This window comes from Ylistrum balloti, unplaced genomic scaffold (genome assembly GCF_031769215.1).
Source record: "Ylistrum balloti isolate Yb309-2 unplaced genomic scaffold, AGI_CSIRO_Ybal_v1 Utg369564, whole genome shotgun sequence".
Classification (NCBI taxonomy): Eukaryota; Metazoa; Mollusca; class Bivalvia; order Pectinida; family Pectinidae; genus Ylistrum; species Ylistrum balloti.
In genome coordinates, this window is record NW_026781863.1 from 658,184 (window position 1) to 664,183 (window position 6,000).

General features: G+C 35.4%; 1 protein-coding gene across 6 annotated transcripts in view; it reads right to left on the minus strand.

Annotated features, from left to right (window-relative positions):
* The window catches only part of LOC132553731 (talin-1-like), a 119,971-nt gene extending 114,179 nt beyond the window's left edge, over positions 1 to 5,792 (minus strand). For all 6 annotated transcript variants that reach the window (XM_060218257.1, XM_060218392.1, XM_060218181.1 and 3 more), the window contains exon 1: positions 5,705 to 5,792. The gene's annotated coding sequence lies outside the window, so the exon portion shown is untranslated. The remainder of the gene's footprint in view (positions 1 to 5,704) is intronic.
* Positions 5,793 to 6,000: the final 208 nt, after the last annotated feature.

The following is a 6,000-nucleotide window of genomic DNA, read 5'->3' on the forward strand; positions in this document are numbered from 1 at the left end:
TGTACTCAATTTCTAGAATAACAAACGTATTTTGAATAATGAGCTCTAACTTTAATTATCACTGAACCATCTGATTATACAGAAACAATAAACTTCTTTTTTGATCACATTAACATTATCAGGTTTCTCAACAGTTACACCACTATTGCTTTGCTTTTTCTCTTCTTTTTCAATCAATTTTTCCATGTTATTTATCCTGCTTTTTACATGTAATCAATTTTCCTGTGTCAATATCATAAACATGTGTGGAATCTGATCTAAATTGACTTTTTCAAAATGGACAAAAATCTACGTAACACTACCCGACCACGATGATGAACAATTGGTAAAATTACATTGTATATGGTAGAAAACATACAACAACAACTCACCATTATAAACTGACATTTTATACCAATTTTTCCCTGTCATATAAACTATGCATGGGACCATTAGCCAATTAGAAGAAATGGCATTTCCTAGTGACATTTGACGTGGAACTCATATGAGGCCATTCACAACACGGGGCATTCAGGAGGGGATTTCTCGAAGCATCTAAAAACATTTACATAAAATGGGGGACCTTTAGGGGAGTCTTGTCAAAAACACATCTGAAATGTGGCTAAAATTTACATATAAGTGAGGTACCAAGAGGACAACTCAGAATTATAACACTATATTGATTATATAATAGAACCACCATTTCATATCTTATATTGAAAATCAAAGTCATTATACAATCAATAAAGACTGACTCAGACTAAAATATCCACATGATATGTTTATCATATTCTGTCACAAATGACACCAGGTCTTTCACAAATCTAACCCATATTTCTATATCATTATCTGTAGTTTATCTAAATCAGAGTGGCCTTTCCCATTTACCTGGAATATTCATGTTGGGCAATTAGCTCATTCTTTGATATCTTCACTTCTTATCTTTTGTGTTGTTTTTTTTTCTGTGGAGCATATAGTAAACAGTACACACTCCATGACCTGTGATTTGGTTCCTTACTTTTTCACCGGAAAGTTTCGAACTATGCACCTCAGATCTTCACCTCAGTTTTTACATACCACATTTTCCAGTTATAAGTCACATCATTTTTCCTCATGAGTCAGGCATGCTGTTTATACACTGGTGCAGCTTATAACTTGGAAAATATTGTAGGTCATTGTTCTAACAATTCTGCTACTGTGGCCCCAATGTTATTGCGGAAAAAAAGAAAGAAAAAGAAATGCTGACTATACCAAACTGGAAGGTATAATATTGTTAACTTTTTGAGAGATATATTACTAAAGGGAATCAAAATTTATGTACAGCTGACTCTGTTAAATACTGTATCTCATCTATAGTAAAATTTTCTGTTCCGTTTTATTCTGTACATGCTGCCCATCCCATCCAAAATATCGAATTCCTCTCCCTGTTTTATTTATAACAGAAACATTTCTAAAAGTGACAAAGTTTATCAATTCTACATTGATCTTTAACATGGCAGTTTTACAATAAGTATAAATTGCTACAGGAAAACTAGCAGAGATAAAAAGGACCATACCACACTCAAAATAGACATAATCACTTTGATCACAAGTAGATGATAACTTTGTACCATAAGACACAAAGTGATCCTTACTTGTGTATCCGACTACTACAAAAGTTATAAATACAGCCTTTTCATTTAGAATATTATAAAATTTCAACAGATACATTTAATATACATGTCTATCAATAAGACCAACCAATACATTTTTTCTGCATTTCTTATCAAAAGTTTGTAAATCAAGTTTTTAAAGTAGCAAATGAAAGTGAATTTCATGAGAAATAAATTTATTTGATGTTATATTTGTTTTTTTTTTAGTTATATCTACTAAAAATATATCATTTCAAAACCCCTTGTTGAGGATGTGTGAACCCCAGTGACCATTCTGATTTTTATGTAGTACCGTATTTTACCACAAATAACCCCCACACCCAGTTCAAAAGAGACTGTCAAAAGAGGGGAGGGGACTTATTTGCGGGCAACCCCCCCCCCCCCCCCCCTTGTTCACGAGATATACGTATGTCCGCCATCTTGGATTTTTCGTCATAAGGAACAATAAATTGGCCTATCTGTCATCAAAAATAGCCCAAAGACAAAAATAGGATCAATAATCTTATTAACAATATAACGAAATATACTAAATAGCTAATCCTCCGGCCCGAATCCTCCGAATAGGAGAGTCTCGTCATCGGACTCATCTGAATCAAATAAGATGCCGTGGGCCCGTGTCGCATCAAGTTCCTGCTGTAGGATCTCATCGATTTCGCAGCCGTCCATGCCGACATCCTCACGAAAACGGCGCAACATCCTAGACAGTTACAGGCCACACACCTGCTCAGAAAACAACGCACATCATCTGTGTTTGGTCCCCACACACACATCACCCTGGCGACTTCTCTTCCCTTTGGATTGCAGTTGATAACCGGAGACGCCTTGACTCTCAGCGCGTTCCTCGACGAACCAGTCAAACACGGCGTCATCAAGCTTCATGTACCTGGGTGCTGGGTTAGTTCCAAGCTTCTTCTTCTTGGTGTCTGTTCCTTTTCCATGGCCAAGGAGTTTCTCGAAGTCTCTGTCCCACTGTCTGACGAGTTTCCTGTCGACGGAGAATTCTCGTTTTGTCTGATGGAGATTTCAGCCATTGTCCTGGAACCAGTTGACAATGTCCAACTTCTCCTTTACTGTGTAATGTCTTCGTGCAGCAGGCATGATGATTTGTGTCTTGGTTGGATTTTTACTCCCTATTTAATGACACTGATATGGCTTGGGACTCAACGTGTCAAAGTCTTCTCAACACGTCAAAGTGACACTGTGTTGTTTTAGCGTGTTTTGAGCGAGGCCCTCTAGCTCAGTTGCTGTGATTGTTAGCTAATTATCACCAGTTTAAATAACAAAAAAGTGGTCACCTGTGAACACTACAAAATCAAACCCTTCTTAATTACACCTGGCGATTAAATGTAAGTACTGCTTTATCGTGGAACGAGTTGGTTTTTAGGGGGGGGGGGCTTAATTGCGAATACCCCCCTATTCCTGGCATATTGGAAATAGTGGGGGGGGGGCTTATTTGCGGTGAAATACAGTATTTGTTGGTTCTGACGACATGAAGAACAGAACAGACACAACTACTGTGTAATAGCAGTTCTGAAACATGATTATAATCCTGAAAAACTACTAACTGTGTTATGACTCAGATCATAGATCACTCCAATAAAAAGGTACATCTGCTACTTGCACCTACAAACATTATTTGCACTAAGGTCAAAGATGGAACATCTTCTATATATTCTAATAGAAGACATTAGTATGGGACATTATACAATAGTAGGATCTTGGTGCCCACCATTCTTTGGTCTTTATTTGTTCTTTAAATGACTTTCCATTTTAATCTTTTGTGATAATATAACCATTTAAGATTTTTAGCATTTGTCTTTTACTTTTTAGTTCATCTGATGTCATCTCCTATTGGATCGGATTTTACCAGTTGATGATCCTGATGGCATTTTATATGTTGACGGGCCGTTAAGACTGTAATAATAATAATAATTATAATATTAATTGTTCTTTAAATGTTGGATCTTTTCTTTCTCCTCTTTACGCTAATTTTGACCTTCATTTTATGGAATTTGAAAATTATTCTTAAGTAGCAGCAGTAATATTGTTTAACTGTCGAACCCAAGATGGCTGCCTTTAAGCCATTCTGTTTTTTACTGATCAGTCCAAAAATAAAAATGGCACAACAACTAGAGACCATTTAGGGAAAACAGCATCCAGTGCTTTCAATAGATAGTTATAAGAAGAGTAGATTAAGGGAGGATGAATGACAGACAGATGAACATCAGGCCACACGGATACAGGGAGATTTGAATAACCTACCATCTCATCTCTAAAAAACTGTCACACAAACTTTGCTGAGACATAGATCAAGAATAGCTCTACGTATAGAAAGAGAAAACGTCTTGTTGAGACCAAAGTCTACATTGTCGGAAACAATGCCATGGCTGGATTTTCTACTTCAGATCACAAACCATTCCCTGATAGGGATCACTAAAGATACCATTGTCATTTCCATGGTTTAAAAAGAGTGCATTCTGCCAAGTCAGCCAGTTCTACCAAAAACTTTTATATAATTACACTACTGTAAAACGATTTAGTTCTGGAAATATTGTTGTGCGTGCGAAAGGCAGTGTAATTTTGCGATATTCAAGATATCTATTTCTGAATAAAGAGCGAATTATATAAGATCGCAAGGAGAATACAGCACTAACAGAATCAATATCAAACCAACCAGTCGTGGTAAATAAGCCAAAATTGTCATCATAATGTTTGAAGCTATTCTTAAATGTGTGTATATAAATCTCAAACAAAATATTTGATAACACAAACTTAATAGTGGCTACCATTAACATTATCGTTTTGAATGAAAATGATCTTGCGCTTTTAAAATTACAGTAGGTAAGGAAATATTTTATTAGTTAATTGATAAAGTGATATCATGTTTAATGGACGTAAAATTTCTTTATCAATATTTAATACAGTACAAAATTTCATACAATCAGTGGTATTTCTTCATTATACAGCAGCCAGTGCCTTCCAAAATTGGGAAAATTTTCTTGGAATTTTGCAAACAGAGTGACCATGATGTCTGAAGCATCACAGTGAAGTTGATCTTTCTATCTATAACAGAGTAACCATGATGTCTGAAGCATCACAGTGAAGTTGATCTTTCTATCTATAACAGAGTAACCATGATGTCTGAAGCATCACAGTGAAGTTGATCTTTCTATCTATAACAGAGTAACCATGATGTCTGAAGCATCACCGTGAAGTTGATCTTTCTATCTATAACAGAGTAACCATGATGTCTGAAGCATCACAGTGAAGTTGATCTTTCTATCTATAACAGAGTAACCATGATGTCTGAAGCATCACAGTGAAGTTGATCTTTCTATCTATAACAGAGTAACCATGATGTCTAAAGCATCACAGTGAAGTTGATCTTTCTATCACTAACAGAGTAACCATGATGTCTGAAGCATCACAGTGAAGTTGATCTTTCTATCACTTACAGAGTAACCATGATGTCTGAAGCATCACAGTGGAGTTGATCTTTCTATCACTAACAGAGTAACCATGACGTCTGAAGCATCACAGTGAAGTTGACTTTTCCATCTCTAATGGAGTACAGCGATACACTGATAATGTCTAGACTGATAAATTTTTAAACCTTTGTACTTAAACAGAATAGGACTGAATCAATTTAAATAAATATTGAATATTTTGGGCATATAATTTCAAGTGATAATAAAAAGAATATAGTCGATTTATCAATATGAGAATTCAGAATAAAATGCCAATATTGGACAACACAATTAATTGATATGTTTAACAGTAACAGACTGTGATCAGTCTACAAATCTGCCTACCCAGACACATGTATTCATTAGCTACATCACATGGTAATTATACACAGCACTTCCTTGTCTGCACACAATGTTTCAGCACTATAAGGATCAGCTATATCGCTCAACATAATGTTACCAGTTGCACTTTAAGGAATTTATTAACATGCAGTGAAATATGTCCCTGGTTTTCTTCCTTCCGTGAAGATAATGTAGACCAAGGCCATTGGATTGCAAATGGCTTTGAGTAATAATATCACAGAAATGTAGTGCAGATGTACATACCTCTACTGCAGATACATTATAGAGTCTAATGGCTTCATCAAATTGGTTACTACTCTCTACAAATCTGACTTCAGACTCATACCACCACCTGGAAAATAATCCCAATTTCGTTATTGTATTTTTTGCTATAAATTTTCCCTTTCAGAGTGAGTAAACTGGCAATCAATTACCTTATATACTGTATTAACAAATATTTTTGTTGGGGGGTATAAAATAATATTGAGCCCCATTAAAAAATTGATATTTGTAGTATATATTGTGTGTCAATTTTGAAGAATTGTTTACTTGGACATTAA